The sequence below is a fragment of the Clarias gariepinus genome, chromosome 27 (genome assembly GCF_024256425.1).
Source record: "Clarias gariepinus isolate MV-2021 ecotype Netherlands chromosome 27, CGAR_prim_01v2, whole genome shotgun sequence".
NCBI classification, from domain to species: domain Eukaryota; kingdom Metazoa; phylum Chordata; class Actinopteri; order Siluriformes; family Clariidae; genus Clarias; species Clarias gariepinus.
Window position 1 is genome coordinate 1804375 of NC_071126.1, and position 23281 is coordinate 1827655.

A 23281-nucleotide genomic window follows, 5' to 3' on the forward strand; every position below is an offset into this window, starting at 1 on the left:
CCACTAACCCACCATCTGGTACAAGATGCAAAAATCACCAACAAACTTGGAGAGTGAGGTGATAAACAAACTAAAGTGTTTCCATTGTAAAAAACTAGCACAAAACATTCCATGACCACATTGTGTAACGAGACCTGCAGTGCCAATGTGAAAGTGTGTGTCCTGGCACAAAACTGGTTTAAATCTATTCCAAATCTGAATGGCCCAAATCCAAAACCTCACAGAGAAGTGACAATGGACAGTGGACAGTGGACAGTGGACAAAGACTCCTCATCAGGAAACAGGAAGGATGGACAGGAGTGTTTAGCGCTGACTCAACAAATCCCACACCGTGCCACAGCCAGGCCTTTGATGAGAGCCACCATTAGGCTGTATAGGTGCATACCAGACACACTGTGACACACAGCACCACTCTGAAAATAACTTAGCATCATCTCCTAGTATGGACAGAGGCCTCAGTACAGCTGCAATAACTGGAGGATAATGACAGAGGATGGAACGTAGAAGGCTTGATCCCTGCTTTGTAGGCCGTGACAGATAATAAAAGTGACTATGATTACCAGTTTGAGTATAATTTTTGCACAGGAGTAGACAGTTTTTTTTTTAAATATATATATTTATATAATAATAAGTAGAGACATTTACAATCCAAGGTCACAAATTGAACACCATCCAACTTTTAAAGAGGCATTTCAAATGCACACATTCTCTTTGTGTTGTCATTTTTCATCCTCACTTCCTGACTCGTGCTCGTTTTAATGTGAAACAGAATCATGACTCATTCGTACAGTAAAATACAGCTTGGGAGAGCTGGTGAAGATTTTGTTTGCTCGAGTCGGCCCGCAAGTTTGTGTGGTTTCAGATTGCCTTGCTGATTAGACCGAAGGCAGAGAACAAAGTGAACGTGCTCGCATGCTTCCATTCAATCAGGCATCAAGCGAGAACTTTCTGCTGACGGCTCTTTCATCCTCTTCGAGCTGTCCTGAGAATAAAAATCATTTGAATTGAGCTCATTTGTCTTCATCATAGACTGGCTCATCTTTCGTCTAAAGTTTGTTACTTGAGATATTTCAAGGGGTTAAAACTCGACGAGAGGAAGCTGAGTGTTGGACTGTACACACACTATAAGCTGACATTCATTGCTATATACTTAATCAATGCTCAAATCATCAAAACAGTAATCTTTAGAATGAATGATCCAGCCTTTACTGATTAGCAACTCTTAGACTGCGGTTCGACATGAAGTGTGACGAAGACAGAGGTTCCACGGTACTACTACGGTATGGAGTTGACATGCATTCATCGATGGGAAATAGAGGAGATAAACAGAGACATCTACTTATGTCTCTCATCTTTCAGGTTTGAGACAAAAAGACATCACCAATCTCACATGTCTGATCCTGTATTAGATAGATCTCAACACATTGTCTTCAGATCTGCCAAGTTCCCATGCATGCATATTTATTTAATTTTGATATACCATCATGCAACTATATTGGCTGTGTGTGTGTGTTTGATATGCCAGTATAAAGTACTTGGAAAGAAGAACACGCTAGTATTTGAAAGTATACTTAAAATAATTAACTATTAATTTAATACCAGGTCGACTTATTCAGGATATTTATGTATGTTTTCATTAACTGACTTTAAACCCGTATGTCCTGAGTATATTTTTTCCCATTAAGCATTATTCTTGAGTCCCATTTCCCTTATTTATTTTAACACATTCCTTTATTTAACTGTGCTGTTCGCCAGCAATCACTTTTAAAAAGTGGAACAATAAACCTACAAGAGATAAGCACGCATAAAATGTTTGTTTTAGCATCAGTGAATGAGCTTCTAGGTGGTGAAGTGGTAAAACATTTGCTTTGTGACTTGCATATGACTGCATGTTATAATCCCACTAATGCCGGTCGATGGAAAAAAAAATCTCAGTCATTTTTTGCATCTGTTTTTTTTTTTTTTCTCCTAGGGAATTGTAGGAGAAAGAATTCTGAGAAGAGTTGCTACGTAAATAAAACATGAGAAAGAATTGTTAATAAATATGCTGAGAATAGCAGCAAAGAGGGATTGTTCATGTGAAGGGCTGTTCAGTGATTTTATACTGTACCTGTATATGTACCTGTTTATGTACCTGTATATGTACCTGTATATCTACCTGTATATGTACCTGTATATGTACCTGTATATCTACCTGTATATGTACCTGTATATCTACCTGTATATCTACCTGTATATGTACCTGTTTATGTATAGGATCTGCTTAGGATAGTGTTCCGATATATAATATGCATCACAGCTAAAATACAACCCACATATTTGGATTTCCGTGTGTGCAGATAAGGATGGTGTCAGAGAGACTGAGAATGTCCACCCACATCTTTCTAAAAAAACTAAACGAAAACAAAGAAGCATCCCCAATATTTCAGTAAAGTCCACCAATGAGCTCGGAGGTGTGCAATAAGATTTTAATGTACACTACAAGTTAATAATCATGACTATACTGTATGCTGTCCTTGGTTTCCAATCACTGCAGGCACGTCTAATGATTTACTTTAATCAAGCTGCAAATCACGGAGCGTTCGAGTCAAACCGGTACTTTTAGTTTACTCTTTAGTGACTCAGCAGTGACCTGCTACACTAATGCACTTATCCCAGCGTTTCACTAGTGCTTTTAATACCATTTGGACTATTTGTCTATTAGAACGTTTTTTTTTTCAGTACACCAAGATGAATGATTGTGTGCACAGTTGCCAGAGACAGATGTTTCTCTTCCGCAAGTTGGCAACAAGCTATGTCAATTTTTATAGATCAGACGTTCCACTCGTTGAATATTCACAAGAAAGACTGCTACAGTATGAGCTTCTGGATCATAATTAACGGGCTTATAGCCTTTTTAAAGGATTTGCACCATTCAAATGTTTTACTGCGGCTAGGAGTCTCATCACCGTACTGTGCTTGAAGTCTTCTGTAAATGTCAATCGATTTTGTCATGTGTGTGTAGTTTAGATATGGGTTTCCTCCAGGTACTCCTGAGTCCAGAGTGATGAGTCCATCAGGGTACAAAGGGAAGCGAGAGTCCACTTTACAAGTCTCTGGAGGCAGAGTTATGATCTGGGTCTGCTTCGGTCGGTCAGGTCTAGACTTTGCAACGTTATGTGGCAAAAAAATAAAGTCAGCTGATGACCTGAATGTACTGAATGAGTTCATCTATGGAGTTTTTTTTTTCTCTCTGATGGCACAGGAATACTCTATAAATCAGATCGTGAAAACGTGGTTCTAAAAGCATGAGGAATTCTTTTCACACATGAACTGGATGCCACTTTGTGCTCTGTAATCAATGCAAACCTCAGGTCAGGGGTAAATGTTGCAGAAATATATAAACTAGCTTTCAGTGTGTTAGGCTTCCAGTGCTGCTCACAATTTCAGTTTCGTTTCAGTTTTTTAATGAGATCTGGTTTTGTTTAGTTTTCTCAGTCTATACAAATATTTTAGTTTTGAACGTTGTTTTGATTTCTATTTTTAATTATAAGTTTATAGGTGACAGGTGTAATTCATGACCCCATCGCAAGTGTATGTAACGTAAAATAAACTGACTCTGAAAATAATTACATCCATATTACTGATGAGCTGTGCATTCATATCATTAGAAAAATAAATATCTAAATAATAATGTGGGTAATTATATTAAAAGGTTTGTAACCAGGTTATATTACTAGTTACTAACAAAAGTCATATAATTACAGTAGCGCCTTAAGTACAGGACTGTTTTCTTTGGAAAACACTTAGTCTCGCATACTTTGGTGCACACAATAGACGATTCATATTCCTTTCTCCCAAAAAAACACTTTTAAGTAAGAAATCTGCAGAAGCGATTACTGGATACTTATTACGATTCAGGGAGTTTTGAAAATCTATTTTGTGCTCATAAGACTGTGTAAGCACCAACAATAGGAAATATTCACACACATGTGAGTAAGAGAGAGAGAGAGAGAGAGAGAGAGAGAGAGACTTTGTGGTTTGGCCTTGACATAGCCTTCTATTTCAAATTTCCATGCAGAGCAGAAAACAAGAATAAAGCTCAGGAGGTGAGTGAGGGTGTTGCTGCACTTCATGTGCACATTAAGACTTTTTCGAAGTCTGTGCACGCATCATTCAATCAACCAATTTGCAATTTCAACCCTGAGCTTAGGTGTAACTGCTACCCGCATGTAATGCCCGTCTTCAAAGCCGTTTGCTCTCTCAGATCCATCAAAATACATGCAAATCAGCATCATGCCACGAGCGCTCATGCTGCAACCTCCATGCTGATCTCTGCACGGATACCACCGGCTTTGGTGCTTTTCCTGCTCTGAGTGGAAACCGCACGAACCAAGAGAGCGGCTTGGAGCGGAGCAAGAGAAGCAGGACTCATAATTACAAGCCATAAATACAAACCCCGATACATATTCATCCTCTGATGAAGGATCAAATGCCCTGAGCCGTGTCAAGGTTTCCACCCATGGTCAGGGTTGGACAGGTTTTTTAGAAGCTTTTAAGAAGCAGGGAGAGCTTTGACACAAGCAATAATACCCATGCTTAGGGAGATGCTGAACAGATGTGGCAAACACTCTCTATAATAAAAGAATGGGGTGTTTGCAGCACATTTTTGTATTGTAATAACTCCATTGTGGTTGTGGTTGTGTGAGAAAGATAATGTGTGTAAGTGTTTGTGTGTGCAGTGAAGTCTATTGATCTTACACATTAATTTGTTCCATATGCAGCTCATCTGTGTCATGCTGTCTGATAAAACATAATTGCTGATGTTTACAGAGAGGAAAGAGAGCACTTTTGTGTCTCTCTCTGATGTCCGTTCTCCTTCGACTTTGGCACGATAAAGTGACACAATGTGACTTGGCAATACGGAACTTGAAACAAGGTTAACTTAGGACAAGATGTGTGTGTGTGTGTGTGTTTTTTTGTTTGCATGTGTATGACTGAATGATGGGTGTGCATTCAGGCTTCTATATAAACACATATATAGCATATACAAAAAGGTGGCGGAAGCGTATAATTACATGATCGTGTTCACAAAATGTCTTCAGAAGGATAGGACCTCAGGGAGACATTAGGCTGGTTAACATGAGAAAAAAAATTTAAGTAAGAAGATATGACCAGTTTGACAGCAGAATGCAATAAAAGCCAAGATTGTGTGTGTCAAAACATTTCATTTGAAAACTTTGATTAACCTCATGTTAGAAGCTTTAAACTTCCACACTTTGAGCAAGGCACAATTATCTGCTTTACAAGCAAAAGCCATAGCATCATGATGAGCCATTCGCATCGCTTCTTTATGTCATGTGATCAGCAAAGCGAAGATACTTCCTGTGCAACACAGCGACTGCCACGAGTGGTATGAATGTGTTCAAAGGGGGTTTGGAGAATGTTGAAGGCAAGACAATGTTTGTTATAACAAAGGGACAAGAAAATTGAAAATTTAGTCCAAAGCAGTTAGTTAAGGTGTTGAACTGCTGATTGGGAAATCCCAGGTTTAAACCCCACCAGCACAAAGTCCCAACTGTTGGTCTCTTGAGTAAGTCCATTAACCACCAACTGCTCAGATGTATAATGAGTCGCTCTGGATGAGGCCTTCTGCCATAAACGCTATAATGCAAAAGTACCAAAATCGTTCCACCAAAAAATCTCCAACTTTACAACAAAAATAAACGTGTTTACAGCCTGGTACAAAAACAGCTTTAGTCCCCTTAACTAGATTTCTCATGACACCTGTATGGGGTGAATTGTCCTTTTATGTAACTCATCATGCCCTGTGATGTATTGGCACCCTGTCCAGGGTGTACCCAGCCTCGTACCCTAAGCCTCCTGGGATAGGCTTCAGTTACAATTCAATTAAACCATAAAGTTGTTAATTAGGGCCACGTCTGATTTGAATGACAGCTCCATTGCAGGTGTCGAAACGTTTTCTGTCTGCTATGCATTACTTTAGCGAACCAGCTAACTGGAATCACGGTAGCAAACTTAGCATAAGAAATGTAAGAACCGACATGGGATGATGTGTACAGTATGGATAAAAGAATGCAATCAAATGCAAGCTAACGTTAGCATATAAGCATACGTGATCAATGTGTGATCATACATGCCTGTGGTAATTACAAGTGTGTGTGTGTGTGTGTGTGTGTGTGTGTACATGAAAATGTGGTTTATGTCACTGATATCAAAATGAAACAGAGACAGAAAAACAGAGAGAGAGAGAGACAGAGGGGTAGGAAGGTCGAACTGGACAAAAAACATGATTTTGTCAAATAATATCTATGGATCTAACAAAAAAAGATGAATGCATGTACAGAACAGAAATGGCTGAGTGATGGCAGTGTATAGGAGTGTACACGCTTACATCAGGGAGTGTAGACATGTGTTTATTCAGTCAAGACAGATTAATATGCTATTCTGCCCTTGTTCAGTCCAAGTTACTGACAAATGAGGAAAAGTCTTGCAGCAAAAGTCGGAGGAAAAATCGTTTTTAACGCTGGATACCATTTACACTCATAAGTCAGGGGTCAAAGGGGAGGGGGTCAGGCACAGATGATAAGAATAGAGGCAGTGGAGACAGACAGGACAGGGAGAAATATGAGACACACACACACACACACACACACCACTGATGCCTCATATAGAAACACTGATCAGAGCTGCCCAGCAACTACTTAATGATAAAGTGCTTATGAAAAGAAACTACTTTGTTTGCTTGTTTAAAAGAAGAATTTCATTAAAATTCAGACATTGCTTAACGTTTATTTCTTTTTTTTTGACAGGAAACACAGAGAACCTTTACTAAGGTAAAGAACCCTCATGCCAGCCTTCAAGAGAATCATTATGTAATTACAGAATCTCACATTTTTCCCTCTTTACTTTCACTTCACAGCTGCATGAAAGTCGGAAAAAGACCCGCGTCCCGGTCAGTTCAGCTGCTCATCACTAGCAGAATTTGACACCAGCCACACCTCTGCTGTTCCAGTTTGTGCACCATGTGAAGAAATCAGACCCTGTCTAATCACAAAATCATTCGCCTCTATTTCCTCCAGCAGCATCTACGCTTCAGCTCACAGACGGGCCGGTTCTAAACTGCTGACACGAGCTCTACTCAGATAGACCTGATCAGACAGGCACTACAAATAGAAGCTCCACTGGGACGTCGATCAGGATTTAACTACCTTCACAATCTGATTTTTCTTTTTCAACTTAATGAAATACATTTGTTTTATATTATTATGAAAATACTCATGTCTAGAAACTTTAATATCAAAACTATTCACTGTGACACAAAAAAAACCACTAAATGTAAACCCAGAAGTGAAGAACTGAAAGTTTCGCACCCTTACCTTGGCCTTGACACACTCTCAAGTAAAACCTTATTTGATCGGTACAGGCTCTAAATCCGTGCAACGTTTACTCTTGAGCTGACTTGTCCCTCGGCTTCACTCAGACACACATGCATAAAGACACTCCTACTACCAGCTTAAGTGCTGCTGACAGTGAAACACACACACAGAAGGTGGTGGGGTGGGGTGGGGTGGGGTGGGGTGAGGAGGGAGGTAGGAGGGAGCGCTCAAATTTAGAGAGAGGCAAAGAAAGAGAGAGGGATTGACCCTGACACACCAACACACATATAAAACCAGACAAAAGTAAAGTTTTTTAGCATTGAAGGTGGGATAGATATGGTGTTAACCTTTTGGCTACAGACGACTTTGCTTTTAATTCCCGTTGTTTTACACTTTATTGGCCCCTCTCTCTATCTCTCTTGTCGTATTCTCATCCAATTAACACGTCTACTTCCTGTGTCTCTTCCCGTCTGTCCATTTTAAAGCTCCAGTCGTCTGGAGCAGAAAGACAGAAAGCACCATCAGGTTCTTGCCATCGGCTATTTAGCTCACACCTCTGGTTGTGTTTGGGACATATCACTCACGCAGGAGAAATAAACAGACTTTTCAGACTAATCTAAACCATTATACTCACGCATAATCATTCATAGAGGTCTGAATTTATTTTGTTCGCTAGTTAACTTAGTAAATGGTTTATGGATTTTTGCAAGGGAGGAACTTTGACTGAAATCTGTGCCTTTTAAGAGAAACACATCAAATAAAAACAAAGAGGTGGCAAAGAGCTCACAATAACTTCACCTTCAGTTTGGCTTGCACTGTCAAAAGTTGCTGCCCCCCCCCCCCCCCCCACACCCTCATTTCTTCATATCTAAGTTCAATAATGTATATTAAATGAAAGAAATGGAAATGAATGATTTCCTCTGACAAGCTGCAAAGTTGTTTTTAACAACCCCAGCAGCAACCTCATTTCCCCTCTCGTCTGTTCCGAGCACTCAGCAGCCTGATCAGCTGTCATGATCTGCACCTGGTTCTCACTGGTTCATACTTTAAGTTAGATGTTTTTTTTTTATGTTTGAATGTTTCATAGGTCACTGAGTGGCGTAACAAACAAAAAACATTCCTCTTAAACTGCTCAGGTACAGGGACTGGACTGAAAATAAGAGACAAAAATGAGAGACAAAAAGTCTGTGGAACTAATCCCCAATAATACATAACTCTGGAACTAAAGTATGAAGACATAAGAGGGGTTAGAGACTTTTACACAGTACTGTAAGTACTTCTTTACTCTGCAAAAAATGACATCTGAGCGAGTGAAATAATCTTGGCTCTAGCAAAAAACTATTTCTATAATTTCTTAATATACTGTAGCTTTACAACAAAACAAATATAGGATTCTTAAACATGTTTCTAGTCAAATGTTACTAAAATCACAAGCAAAAAATGTCTTTAATAATTTTGCTTTTTTCAAGAGATTTATTCCTTAAAACTAGCAAAATTATCTGCAAATAAAACAAGACATTTGTCGAACATTTGCAATTTTAATCTTATACTTAGTTTGTTGTAATGTTATTTTAAGAATTTATAGATATGTTTGGTCAGGAATATATCACTTCCTTAGATGCTAAGATTTTTTTTTTGAGTTCCCCAAAATGCATTGGGTAAACTTCCAGTTCTGGTATCACTGAAATTCCATCTCTTCGATCCAGTTCCAAATTGTTTCAGTGTCTATAACTTTAAATGCAAATGAGCTACTGCCCAACACCCCTTTGTGAATGTGCACTTTTCTAGCAAGTCACAATATAAGGACACAAGACTTTCCTAAAAACTGCGCCCGAAGTTAAACGGATTTAGGTCTATGTAAACTGCCTCTCTCTTTTTTTTCTTCTTGCCTGAAATGGCATCATACCAAGCATAACAATCTGAAAAAATTTAATGTTCAAGCACATTATAGACAAACAAAAAAATTTTTTTTTTTCTCTGTGTACTGTACAGACACTGCAGATCCATGTACGTAGCTACCCAAAAAATAATCAAAATGTTTAAAAGAAACGCATCCAATAAAAGCAACGAGTAGGCAGGGCTTACAACACCTCGATCTTCGTGATAATTAAACCCACTATGAGACATTTCTATTAAGCACATATTATTGTCCTATTTAACAAAAATCTGGGTCTGAGGGTCTGTGTGCATGTTCTCCCTGTGCTTAGTGCGTTTCCTCCGGGTACTCCAGTTTCCTCCCAAAGACATGCAGATTAGAGTAATTGGCGCCCAAATTGCCCAAGGGTGTGAATGCCTGTGTACAGTAAATGTTGATTGGAGGTCATTAAAATGGGAATAAATACAATGGTCACCATTGGCCTCCACAGGCCCTAGTTAGACTATGGAGGTCCCTAGATGGATGGATGGATGGAGTAATATTTAAGTAAGAAATACTAGATGTATTTGACACTATTTGAGATATTTTCACATGCTGAGATTTTTACGATGTCATTTTTGCAGTGTCCTCCTAAAATCTAATGTCTTGTCCAACACAAAGCATCAACAGCTTTATAGTTTACTAAAATCAAACAGTATAGTTATGTTAGTTAGTTAGATAGGTAAGTTAAATAGTTATGGTATTGGTTACAGTTAATCTGGTATTTCGGCTCTCAATATTAAACATAATTTGTATCTAAGGGTTATGTCTGCATTTTTTGTGTGTGAGAGTGTATGAGTGTGTGCGATAAAAGGTTAATCCTGAGGTCATCACTGTTAGAAGCCAAAACAGCAAAAATCCCAGTATGCAACTTCCAGCTATAGTGGTGAATAAACACACACAGTGCATATTTATCCGCCTAATACAGTCTGTAGGTGAAATGTAGATTGCAAATGCCAGTTTCCCATGGCAGAGTGAAAGCCCAGGTCAAAACACACACCCACACACAAGCACACACAGAGTCAAAACTTTCAGCTATTCCTACCTGATCCAAACCAAGATATATCCAATGAGAATAGGTCTATCTAAATATGTTAAGAAAAAAAAAATGCGATACAGATACTTAGTAACTCTTCCCAAAATGACTAAAAGTAGATCTAGTATTTTTTGGACAGCATGTATAAAGTATACCATACAGTTCTGCATAAACAGAGTATACTGTATGTGTGTATATGCTCATACACGGTATACACAGTCCTTATTCTAGCCACAGATTCCCCCGCTGTACCCCCGACCCCCTGGGTCTCGGTTAAAATAGGCACCTCAGTAGGAGTCTAAAAGAGGAGCAGCGGCACCTGGTCTCTGTCAGACAGATGGCCAAACCCCTTGTTTAATTACAGCCACTGACTAACACAGTAAATTCCGGGGAGGTTACAGCACTGAGCACTTAACGTTAATGTTGATATCACTGCCATATCAGCATCATGCAATCATAACTATTAGACATCCTTATAAACTGCCAAGATTACTCAGTGCATGTTCTCAATGAGCGCATCCACCTATAAATCATCAGGAAGTTATATGCAAGGTTGCTCAAGCTTTAGATATAGGCTATATATATATATGGTCCTGATGTATGCTGGAATGTAATTCATTTAAAACGGTTTATGATATAAGGATCAGCAGTGGCAAGTGACATCAGAGGTGGAAATTAACGTATTGAATTTAGGAGGAGAGTATTTTCTGTATTTTTTTACTTTACACAATTTTCTTTTTATGGAAAACACCAAAGTGATTGATGGTTACATTGAAAAAAGATTCCACCCATCTCCGGGCTGTGGATCCTTCTGACATCCGTACTTGTCAAGGTAAGATAAGAAGTGATCTAACTAACTAGGTAACTCACTGAGAAAAAGTCATATGAACACATTTGGTTGGTAGTAGCTATATTGTTTTCATAACAAGCTAATAATTGTAATGTTTTGACGCATCCTTTAACGTTATTGTATTCTGTATGTTTGCAGGGTAGCAATGATAGTAACTAGCTAACTACTGAATAATAGAAGATGCTAACAGTGCTACCCACCATAATTTAATGTCGAGCCCATGAACACTACGCTACCATCAAAACAGGGATAAAACATTATTGACTCAGTCACTTTGCCCATAAAATTGCTGATCTTTTGGGATTTCCCCAGAATAACAGTGTTTATCCAGAGTGGTGTGCATAACAAAAAACAGCTTTGTTGCCTTGTTAATGAAAAACTGGTTCAAGCTAACAAGAAGGCTATGCTAACTCGAATAACCACTCTTAGGAGCCAGGGTGAGCAGCATTTGGGCAAAACACATCCCGCTACACTAGACAACTGAGCATTGGCCAAATACTGACTGGTCCAATGAATCTCGATTTCTATAATATGGGGTAGTTTGTAATGGCAAACCAACTCTCTACAACTTTCTGTCAATATGCAAAACATTAAATGTGATAGGCACATCTGAAGACAATATGTTGTAAATTAAATATCAGATGTGTGTCATGTCTGTCAACATATTGTGCATTCACAGCATGAAACATCTTAGTTAGTATTGGAAGATATGTGAAACGTCACCTAATACTTGTTAAAAATGATTTCTTTTAGCCATAATACAGTATTGTGCATGATTCCTAACTAGTAGCTACATTGTCTTAGCATGTTACCTATGTCTTAAATCTGGCGGGACAAAAAATTGATTGCAAGCAAGCTAAAAAAAACGAAGTGTGCACCAGTTTTACTACGTATCTTTTTTCCATGCTCTCATAGCTTCTAATCATCATACTTTATACAATCAAAGCCACTAAACACCTCACTTCACCCTCGCATGATGCTTTTTGAAATCACCATGACAACCTACACATCTCCCCTAGCAAAAGGGACGACACAAACAAAAACAAACCACAAGCCACTCCAGAAACGCTACCCAGCAAGTCCCCTAAAAGGCTCCAGGGATGTAAATAAAACTAAAACTAAACAATCCATTCCACAATACAGTACATACAAGTGCTAGCCTCAAAATTAAACACATCGTTCATCAGTGAGTAAGTGTTGCGTGATGATGAAACCTCAAGACTGTGAAGAGCTGACCAATCTGTTTTTCTGTGGGTTTTTTTTTTAGAAGGGGTATTTATAAAGGAAATATTTTGGTTAAAAGTTAAAACCAAAACTTTTTATTGGAAATCTGAAATGTCACAAACTGGTAGATTCCTTTAGAATGAACAAGATACAAAACAAGCATACACACACACACACACTATACAGATAATGTGCAACATCATGCTTATTATTTATTATCATAGCTGTGTGCAGATCATGTGCACAGATCAAAATAGTTGCAAACCATAAAACAAATCTACAGCCATGACAGTCACAAATTCACAAGGATCCTATAACAGCACCCCCTCCCTTCCAAAGCCAAAGTGATCTAAAGTTGAAATTACCAGACACATGCATGACACAGGTCGTTTGCATTTGTTGATGCCCACAAAGCTGCATAAAATAAGGATGAAGTAATAAAATAAAACATTCTTAGTGGCATTAATGGGAGTTATTTGTCACTGTTAAGCCCATATAGATAGTGATGTGCAAATACTTCAAATCAAAAGGGAAAACAATCCTACAAAACCAAGTAAATAGTAGGTAATGAAACAAAGTCAGTCTTTATTTATACTTAGTATATTCAGCATATACTTTATATATAAGGCATTGGACTAAGCTTCAGGTCCCAAAACCCAACGACCACCAAACTGCCCCTTTTAGGGCCTTTAGCAAGACCCTTAACCTCAACCGCTCTAATGCATGATGAGTTATAAAATGTAAGTTGTTTTGGATAAATGACATGTTATACACACATGATACTTTTATTCATGACCAAATGAGCTGGTGCTGACACACAGCATTTAATAATCTAGCAGTAATAATATAATAATGCATGGACTGTTAAAAAAATGCATGGGCATATTTGTATAAATACTGTACATGTGAAACATTTTTTTTTATTTCTTAGGGATGAATCTTTGACCAAAGCTGTATAAGACTGTATAAGGCCTGTGGCTATGGCCTAGTATCATGTCTAGTGTCTGTTGGATCCAAAACTTACCTTAGTCTTAGCTCTTAACTGAGATAAGCCACATGCATGAGTACTAAACTATGGGAACAGTGACTGAAAATTGAGAATGTCGTTCCAGGCAATATAGGGGAAAATGGGGGTCGTTGTTAAGAGGTTAATAAACACTTTCTAAGCTGGTTACTCTGGTTGTTAAAGAAAAGCATGAAAGTTTTTTTTTTTTTTTCCTGAAAACCCGTGCTGCTGGCATTATTTTTAGGGCTAGCAAGGGAATCCTAGTGTAAAATGATCCCGAGGCTTCCCTGGTTCTTAACACATCAGCTGATTGCAATATACTAACAATACGATTTTGGCTGATTTTTCCGAGGCATTAGGCAGAACTAAACTGGTTATCAAAATGAAGCTTACTGTATTAACCAGGAATCTAAAAGCATCCCAGTATATATTCTGTAATATGAGAACAAATCACAGAAAATCTGACTTTACATCTGATGTGTTGTGAAGGGTGACATTTTATCTGTGCAACACACAATTTATGTAACATCACAGTTTAAGATATACCAGATCGGTCTTTTATCAATTACTTAAGTAAGCTGTGGCGAAGAGAACTGACTTACACACCGTCTTGTTTGCTGCAGCACCTCATCTATTTGTACAGCAGAATAATGATATTTTTCATACTTTATGTTTTTTCATTGTGGCACGCTGGCGTAGTGGTTAGCACTTACACCTCTACAGTTAGACATTCGCATCTCTCTATAGGTCTGTGTGTGTAGTTTGCATGTTGTCTTGTGTTTGATGGGTTTCCTATGGGTACCCCGGTTTCCTCCTACAGGACAAAGACACGCTGATCAGTGTATGATTGGGTGTCTGATCCAGGGTGTACCCCGGCTTGTATCCCAAGTTCCCTGGGTTGGGCTCCAGACCCTTCGGGATCCTTCACTGAATAAGCAATACAGAAAATGAATACTTTTTTAACTAATGCCACTAATATTAAACATAAAATGATCAAATTTGCAGCTCCTCGTTTAGAGTATATGATTTAAAGACGATTAAGCTTTACACTACATTAGTTTGTCTTGACTAATGTAGTTTGTCAGACTTTGAAGCGACATCGGATACGAACTCTTTGTTATATTTTCCAGTGAATCAGTCTCAATAACCAAAAGGAAATCTATTGAGCATTTTACTTTTTTTAATGAAATATTTTCTTTTAAAAAAGATTATTTGTGCCTGGTGATGTCAATTTTACTAAAATAGAATTAAGTTTGTTAATGTACTTCGTTGTATCTAATAAATTTACTACAAAGGCAGACATTTTAAAGATTAGTTACCATTTTTCATAATTGATGTAAAATTTAACCTTGAATATTTCTGCCCTTTACTTAAATGTGTTAATATCGGATTTTTTTTGTTTACTGCACCTAGGTATGAAAACATGCTCCTTCTTTTGCTTTCTCTCTGACACTCTTACCACACACACACACACACACACACACGCACGTGCACACACACACACACACACACACACACACACTACGTCCCCACAGCCCTCCTCTTTATACCCATATTCAGTCAATGCAGAACACTCTTTTAAAGATGACAAGAGATCTTCCAACTGCTTTTAGAATTAATCATAAATCATCTCCATCTCCCTCTCTCTTTCTCTTTCTCTCACTACTGAGATCATCCCCTAGGCCTGAAGATAAGTATCTGTCTTGGCATTTACTCTGAAATATCTGTCAAACATAATGCTTTCTTGTTTGACTTTTACAGAAGTGCCATGTTTTTATTATGTACATGGTTAAGCTGAGTTAATAAAACTGTAACCTCAGGTTTGTAACTCCCTGCAGTCTGAGTGCCTCCAGTGTTCTTCAGCGTAATTATTCCACTCGTGGCATCAGCGTGCTCGGTTACAACCTCGACCCGGATATTCGGTTCACTCGGTGCTGGAATGGAGTCTGAATCCAGTGCTAGCGTGAGTTTAATTACAGCCTAGTGGTCCAATGTATCTCTGTAAAACCTTATTCCAGCATCTCATGGCCAGACCTTAGTGCGTCCAGGCTTTCAGTTCAAAGGAGACGCCATAGTTATTTATGTTGAAGCATGTTATTCAGTAACTACTATGGATTATTCAGTAACAACAGTGAAAGTAAAAGGAAAGGTACGCAAGGTCAATAGTGTAGAGTGTAGCTTTGGACACACTCCCAGAGACGAATAAAGAGGGACTGAACATCTGAAATGCAGGTTCGAGTATTTAGGGCTAAGTGGCACGAGTAAACACATCCAAAACATGATGCCAAATCAAAAACAGGGTCAGGCAGTGAGTCAGGAGATTAGCAAACAGAGGCAACTCCTAATAAAAACACAAAAGCAGAATAAACATGCAAGGCTTGGTCGGTTCAAGACTACTGAGTACCGAGTTTGAGTCCCGAGCTTGTTTAGGTAGGGTGTGGTGGGACTGAGGACAGGTGTATTTGTGCACAAGTGACAACGGACGTGACCTCGGAGGGTTGTGATGGGTGTTGTAGTCCAAGATGACCATGTGTGCAGGTCATGGTGTGCCGTGGGAAATGGAGTTCTGTGTGGATCCTAGTAACATTATTTCATCTACAGCTAATATACTGTAAAATCCATGAATACTACCCTGTGCTTATCATTATGCCATTTATGTTTTCCGGTTCAAATTAGGTTATAGGTCAAAATATGTGCATGATAAAAATCTTTTAGATACGTATGTCATATGCGAGTGCCTGTCCTACTCAGGCTACACTACATTTCCCAGTCTGTTTCGGCTCATTCCTTATAGCATTACTGTCGGTTTTCCATGTGCAGTGGAGGAGAAGTAAGTGAGCATGTAATTCAAGACAGAGTCATGCTGACCCAGGCCAGGCTATCCTCCGTGTCTTCGGACATTTATTAGGATTGATGGCCGACCTTTATAGCAGAGAGAGAAGGGGGAAGGAAAAGGGGAAAGGAGGAGATAGAGAGAGAGAGAGGAAGGAAAAAGGGGCAAGAAAGTTTCTTTAGTGCAAATGGAAAAACGTAAATCTCACAAAGAAGCGTATCAGTATCAGTTGATGCAGATGTTGATTGAAAGCTGCTTCTACTTTTTAGGTCGTGCAAGCATGAAGCCATGGGGATGTGCACGCTTTAACTAGAAATGCAGATGCACCTGTAGAAATAAAAATAATAAGTTGCACAAACAAATAAAGGTGGCACAATGGTTGAGGGTTCGATTCCCTCCTCGGGTCTGCCTGCATGGAGTTTGCGTGTTTTCCCTGCACTTGCTGGGTTTCCTCCGGGTGCTCAGGTTTCCTCCCACAGTCCAAAGACCTGCAAGTTAGGCTAACTGTTGTTGCCAGATTGCCTGTAGTGTGTGTTTGAGTGTGCCCTGCCATATCCTGTCCAGGGTGTACCCCGCTTGGGCCCTCAGTCTCCTTGGATATGAACGACTAAACAAATAAAGAAATAATCTAAACAAAAAAGCTTATTTTATTCTCACAAGTCTGTTATAAGACATTGTGTATGTAGAGTAGAGTATCCTGACCCTGTGTTTTCCTGCTTGTAATCAGGCCAATAAGAAACTGGAGGGATGTGAGCCCCCTGCTGGCCAATCCGAATCACACATCTCTACAATCACACTGGAACAGAGAGCACACCTAAGACTTTTATAATGGTAGTAAAACACCTTACTGTATACTGACACAATAAAATTATAACCAACTTTGACCCTAGTAGTCTGTAGTCTAGGGTTTAAAAGACATACTCATGAAAATACTTAAAGCCCAGAGTGTCCACTTTCATATAAATTTATATTTATTTATGATTTGAGACTTAACATGGATCTGAATTCTATTCTTATGGCCTCTGATAATAAGATTTAATGTTGGTGAAATAACATGTTTACACAATGCAGTTTTAGGACCAGGGACTTGACAAGCTGTGCCTTTTTGGTTTAAAGTTTAAGTGTGAGAGAGAGAGAGAGAGAGAGAGAGAGAGAGGCTGGTAAGGCAAAAACCCACTGTGTCTGGAAACGTACTGACTTTAAGAAGCCTCTGACACTGGAGACTCCTTCCATACAGAGCCATACGTGTTATCATTCCGAATCTATTTCTTTTTTAAACTTGCTCTTGGACATATTTCTGTGAATGTGCCGTTACTATACAAACAATTAAATATTTAAATCAGCATATTATGAGGGTAAGTCAAAAATTTTCCGCACTCTGGTTGTCAAATTTATTTTACCCTTAAAGCTCAAGCGGCACAGATAGGTACGTTTGGCAACACAGCAGGTCACTGATAAAAAAAAAAAAAAAAGTGTTTATATGGAAGCCTTCCTGGGGTGTGTTTACAGGAAGACTTCAAGCTTCAAACTGTGTATTTGGCTTTTTGGATATGTTAGGTAGAAAACAAGTTATTATAAGAGCGAGATCAGGACTAATGGCCTAGGTGATAAAGCATCAGCGTGTGGACAGTGTAGGCAGAAGTGTGCAGACGAGAGGAGATGGTGAGAGAAGATCACAACGCCCTTGGATAGCAGTCCCCTGTGTTTAATCCAAAGTTTAGGTTTCATCTGATAATGTTCCATTACTGGTCCTTGAGAATCCCAGAAAACTGTAAAAATCTATTTTCTAGCTGATGGCTGACTTTCCTTGGTCTGAGATTAGGGATGTTTCTGTTCCAAACTCTGCCGTTTACTCTCAGACTCATAGTGATGAAGTTATGTCTTATCACCAGTAATGATTTTCTTTAAGAAACGTTCACCTTCCTTAGAGTATTTTGGTCCAATTTCTTTTTTTGCAGCTATCCAAATGCTTCAGTTGATGGTTTTCCAGGAATTGGTTTGGCACCAGATAAACCCTCAGACCACAAAAAAAAAAAAAAAGGAATCATTTAAGCACTTCCTTTATTTCTACCTAAATTCTTGCTCGATTCCTTGGAGAAATCATCAGATCTTTTTGGTAGGGGTGGGAAGCTGTACAGATGTACAGTAGACTCAGTGGTGGACTTGCTCTTCCTAATGTCCAAATATTCCAAATGAGGCTGCACATATAAAAAAATATATATATATTTTTTTTATAAACTCATCTGAATCCACATGGTGCAAACTAAAGTTAGTGTCTTTTATTTCATCACAACTTTGTATTTAAGTATTTTCCCAATTTTTCTTCTATATCGCTCAAGCAGTAGGAAAGCCAGATCACAATTAATCTAATCAAGAATATATAATTCTATCTTATCACTTAGTATTTGTAGAATCACTAAAACCAGGACTGCTTGGAAAGATGAATTGGGATTGCAGGTGAGTTTGGAATGCTGGGAGGAAGCGATAGACAGGATACGCTCCAGTACTTCCCACTCAGTCTGGAGTGGCACTGGCAGGAATCCATCCTGATGTTGGGAATAGATGTGACAGGTGCCATGGCTCTGCGTGTAATTTAAGTTGAAACCATGTCCATTAAGTGCTATATTTGGCATTACAGATGATTCGGCTGCATTGAGTTCTGCACATTAAGATGTTATGGCTTTCTCATCTTTGTTGGCCAGACGTTCCAGACTTTTACATTGGAAATCCATTAAGCGTCCCTCTATCTCTCAGTGGTTTAAAGATTTATTACTTTTTCTTAAGCTGGAGAAGATTAAATACATCCTGAGAGGCTCTACTGAGATGTTCTTTTACAAACGTTCGGGTATTGGCTGATTGATTATTTAAACTGGGTCATGTGTATATGCATGTATGTGTGTGTGTGTGTGTGTGTGTGTGTGTGTGTGTGTGTGTGTGTGTGTGTGTGTATGTATGTTGTGACATCACCTTGACATCTTTGCCTGTTAGCACCACTGTGTGTAACGTATCTTTGTATCCGTCTCAGCGTCAGGACAGTATGCGATTCTTCACCATGTACATGTTGTGTTTGTATTCGAGTGTTTGTAGATGCTTTAGGAATGGCATTGTCCGCCGTCATAAGCAGTATAGCTGTCATACAAACACACCTCACCACTATTTCACACAGCTGTGCGAACTGAAGAACTACAGTACAGCTCTTAATCCTAACTTCTTCCCTTCTTCTCTATTTCTGCCTTTTTCTCATCCTGTCTGCATTCTCTGAGTCTAGGCTTTTATTCCTATTCCTTTCTTATTATGAATTCATCCTTGTTTCTGACTAAAACAAACTTTTGTACGAATGTCATGCCTGTTTTGTTCCTGTCATGCCCTCTTGCCCTCGTAAGGAAACACCCACACGATCCAGACAACCTCCGCTTTCACCTGATCATCATCAACCCTTCGCTCACCTGCAAGTCATCACATGCTATAATTACAGGTTCTATAGGCTTAGCTTGTCAATAGATGCATGCAAAGGTTGGCTTTTTTTATAGTCATGCAGCTATAAATGATTGCTTTTCCAGTTTGTACTTTCTTTGGTTATGTTTTTTTTTTTTTTCTTTTTTACTTTATTATTATTGTCTTGGATTCGTTTCCCTGCTCTGTGTTTTCACATGTTTTTGACTTGACTTGTTATTCCATTGAAAATCTTTATGTTTATTTTGTACGCCTGAACATTTGTAATTTCTGTATCTGGCACGCAGAGAGAAATATAACAAAGAGTGAAATACGAGCCAACGCTTTCTGTTCCAGTCCACCACTGAATTGTCCCAGCAGCAACGTGTAGGTCAAAGAGAGTCTGTACTGTATACCCCTGTTATATGGAGCTGGGGACACAGTTCCAGTGTGATCTACAGTATGCTCGTTCTCATAAGCAGTATATGTACAGTATAGGGCTGAAATTAGTGGACACACAACCTTGACTTACAGCACAGTGCAATAGTATTGATCCCCCCTCAACACAGTGAAACGACCCACTCAAACATACCTTTTTTAATTCATTCGATCTAATTGAAGGTATGAACCAGTGAGAAACAGGTTGCAGATGATGACAGAAGGTCAGGCCGATGATTAGGGTACTGGTGTTCATCCCCAAGGTGTTCGGTGGGGTTGAGTTCAGCCTGGACACTCGAGTTTATCCAACTTCAGCAACCTTAACACACCATGTCTAATGGAGCACTCTCAATTTACAAAATATTCGCTGGAGTAATAAAAAATTTACACCACTTAAATATTTTACTGTGGCTAAGAGTTTCATGCTTAATGTCTTCTGTAAATATCGGTCAGATTTATGTCTTCATTCACCAGAAATTTCATCATGAGTCCCGCTTTAACTTGAACACCCTTCATATGTAGTATTTAACATATCTGCTAATATATTATAAGATACTCTATAACCTTATACTTTCACTGTAGAAGTACTTTAAAGACATCTGTAGCAAATGAATGAATAAACTGTTTTTCACCGGGACATCACAGGGTCATCCAGGTCAGAACACCACTGACAGACAGCTGCTGTGTCTGTAGAGCAACTGTGCACCTGCAAACCAGGTGGAGCACGGTCTGAGGGTATTCATGGCTAGGTTCCACCAAGTGATGAGTCTACACCTGCATGAAGGTTTAACAATGACATCATGCATGTGTCAGCGGATCTTCGGGTTTGTTTAAGGCTGTGCACATCTTTGAGATTGCTGATCCATTTGACCTCCATCAGTGCACTCAGCACTCAGCAGTTAAGTTAATATGAATGGAGAAATAATACACGTTATGCTTTTGTAGAGCATTTCACATATTGCATGTAACTGGTGAATGATTAGAAGTGGTAGTGGTAGAAGTAAAAGTGGGAGTTTCTACAGTAGCAATAGTAGCAGTAGGAGCACTTACTGTAGTAGCAATACCAAGCGGGTTAGGGGATGAGGATGAGGATGAGGATGAAGAGCAGTATTAGGACTAGTAGCATCAGTAGGTGCAGTAGGATTTGTAGAATCACAGTTGTAGTAGCAGCAGGAAGATAATTAGGAATAGTAGTCACAGTAGATGAAAGGAAATAGGTACAGGAGTAGTAGTTCTAACTGAGTAGTAGTAGAAGTAGTGGCAGTAGCATAAAAAGGAGTAGTTGGAGTAGTAATAGCAGTAAGAGGTGTAGGAGTAATGCCGTTAGTAACTATAGGAGAAGAAGAGATAGTAGCAGGAGTATGAGTATACTGTATGAGGAGTACTTCCAGTAGTAGAAGTAGTTGCAATATTAGTAGTAGCAGGAGAAGGAGGAGTGCTAGCAGTAGCAGCAGTTGACCCACTCCTCCATCTAGGAACCTCTGTAGTCCAACTAGGGATCGTGGAAGGATCCCTAGTTGTCTAGGATCTCAGTGTCTCAGGCTTTCGAGTGAATGATATTACAGTAAGATACCAAACGCAAAGGCACAGATGCAGTTGACCAGAATCTTCTCGTGCAAGAATGAATCTACATTTAAAATATATATAGAATGGAAGAACGCAGTCCTCTCATTAAAAGAGAATTTTCATCTTTCCTGGCTTAAGTGTCAACCCTTTAAATGTCTGTTGTTTTTTTGTCCTGTTTACTGTAATTCACATTCATTTAGATAATAATGTTGGCTAGACACTTTGCAAGTGTTTCAAAACCCTGTGGATCATCTGGCAAGAAGTATAAGTATATAGTTGTGGATGTTTAGAAAGAAAAGTTCAGGAAATAGTAAAAATGAGACATTTTCTACAGCAGATAAGGCTATTTTTCTCTACTAGGAGAAACAGCTAAAAACAAACACAAACACGCACAAGGATGGAAAAAAAAACCCAACCGCTAGAACTGTTATTAGGCCAATGCTTTTGACATGATGTCATTATTGTGAGCCAGTGCAAACCAAACAACAGCAGGTAAACACAGAAAGCAGCCATTTCGCAGCTATTATTGAGGCCTTCAAAGCCCAAGCTCTTTAAATAAGCACGCTCTCCGTGTAGCTGTGAGTTATGGTGCATTTAGTATGACGTCAAGCCGTTTTGGGAGAACAGAATGTCCGTGAGTATGTGTTTGTGTGGGTTGTAAAAGATAAGCAAAGGAAAAGCACGGCCATGCTTGTTTATGCATATGAGAAGAACATACAGAGTAATATGGAAGATATTTCTGGCCGGCGATGCTGGAGGCAGTGGAGTGTTTAACCTTATACCTTATAATTACTGCTGCTCGCCTACACTTTTGTAAGAGGTTTTGTCATTTAAAAAACTAAAAAAATAAGGTCAGCACTTTTCATTAAAAAAATGCACTTTGTGTATGATGTTAATCCCATAAAAGCCAAGCAGCACAGATCTGCACTGGCAACACAGAATTGGTCAAAAACTGAAAAAATCTAAAATGTCAGCCTTGCCGGAGTGTGTTCACGGGGAGGCTTCAGACGTTAAACTGTGCATTTGGGTTTTCGCATATGTCAGGTAAAATAATGAAAGTTATTATTTATTTTATGTTGTGTAAATTTGGCTATTACTGGAATATGAGAATGATGTCACAAAAATGTAAAACTCTTAAAATGAGCTTATTTTTGGCTCAGTCATGTTTGAGTTATTAAAATTGATTAAAATTCAGTTTATCGTATTGCCCACATACTGATTACTTTCTCTTTATGCTTAAGGGCCAGAGCAGGGCTGTCAAAAATTACAAAACTAAACATATTACAAACTTTACACATATATATATATATATATATTGAATATTTCCAGTCATACAGTTTGTTTTATTATGGAATCACACTATTCCTGATATAAAATTACTACACCTTTAAAGCTGAGTCTATTAGCAGATACTTTCACTAATTTTTATTTTTGCTCATTAATATCTAAAGATTTATCCATTATTTCTATTAGATTTATCGTGCTTTTTTTAAGGAAAAAATCAATACTTTTAACTATATATAAGATGTTTTTACAAACTAAGACAAAATAGTTTTGCAGTATAACTTTTTAACAACTACAAATCCTGACATCGTGGCTTGT

The 23281-nt window shown here is 38.7% G+C and overlaps 1 protein-coding gene across 4 annotated transcripts in view; it reads right to left on the bottom strand.

Moving 5' to 3' along the window:
- Positions 1-23281, bottom strand: part of palld (palladin, cytoskeletal associated protein) — an 88867-nt gene that overhangs the window by 51660 nt on the left and 13926 nt on the right. The window contains exon 1 of one of the 4 annotated variants that reach the window (XM_053488778.1): positions 7380-7499. The exons of the other annotated variants lie outside the window; for them this stretch is intronic. The gene's annotated coding sequence lies outside the window, so the exon portion shown is untranslated. Of the gene's footprint in view, positions 1-7379; positions 7500-23281 lie in introns of those variants that run through there. 4 annotated transcript variants of the gene reach the window in all.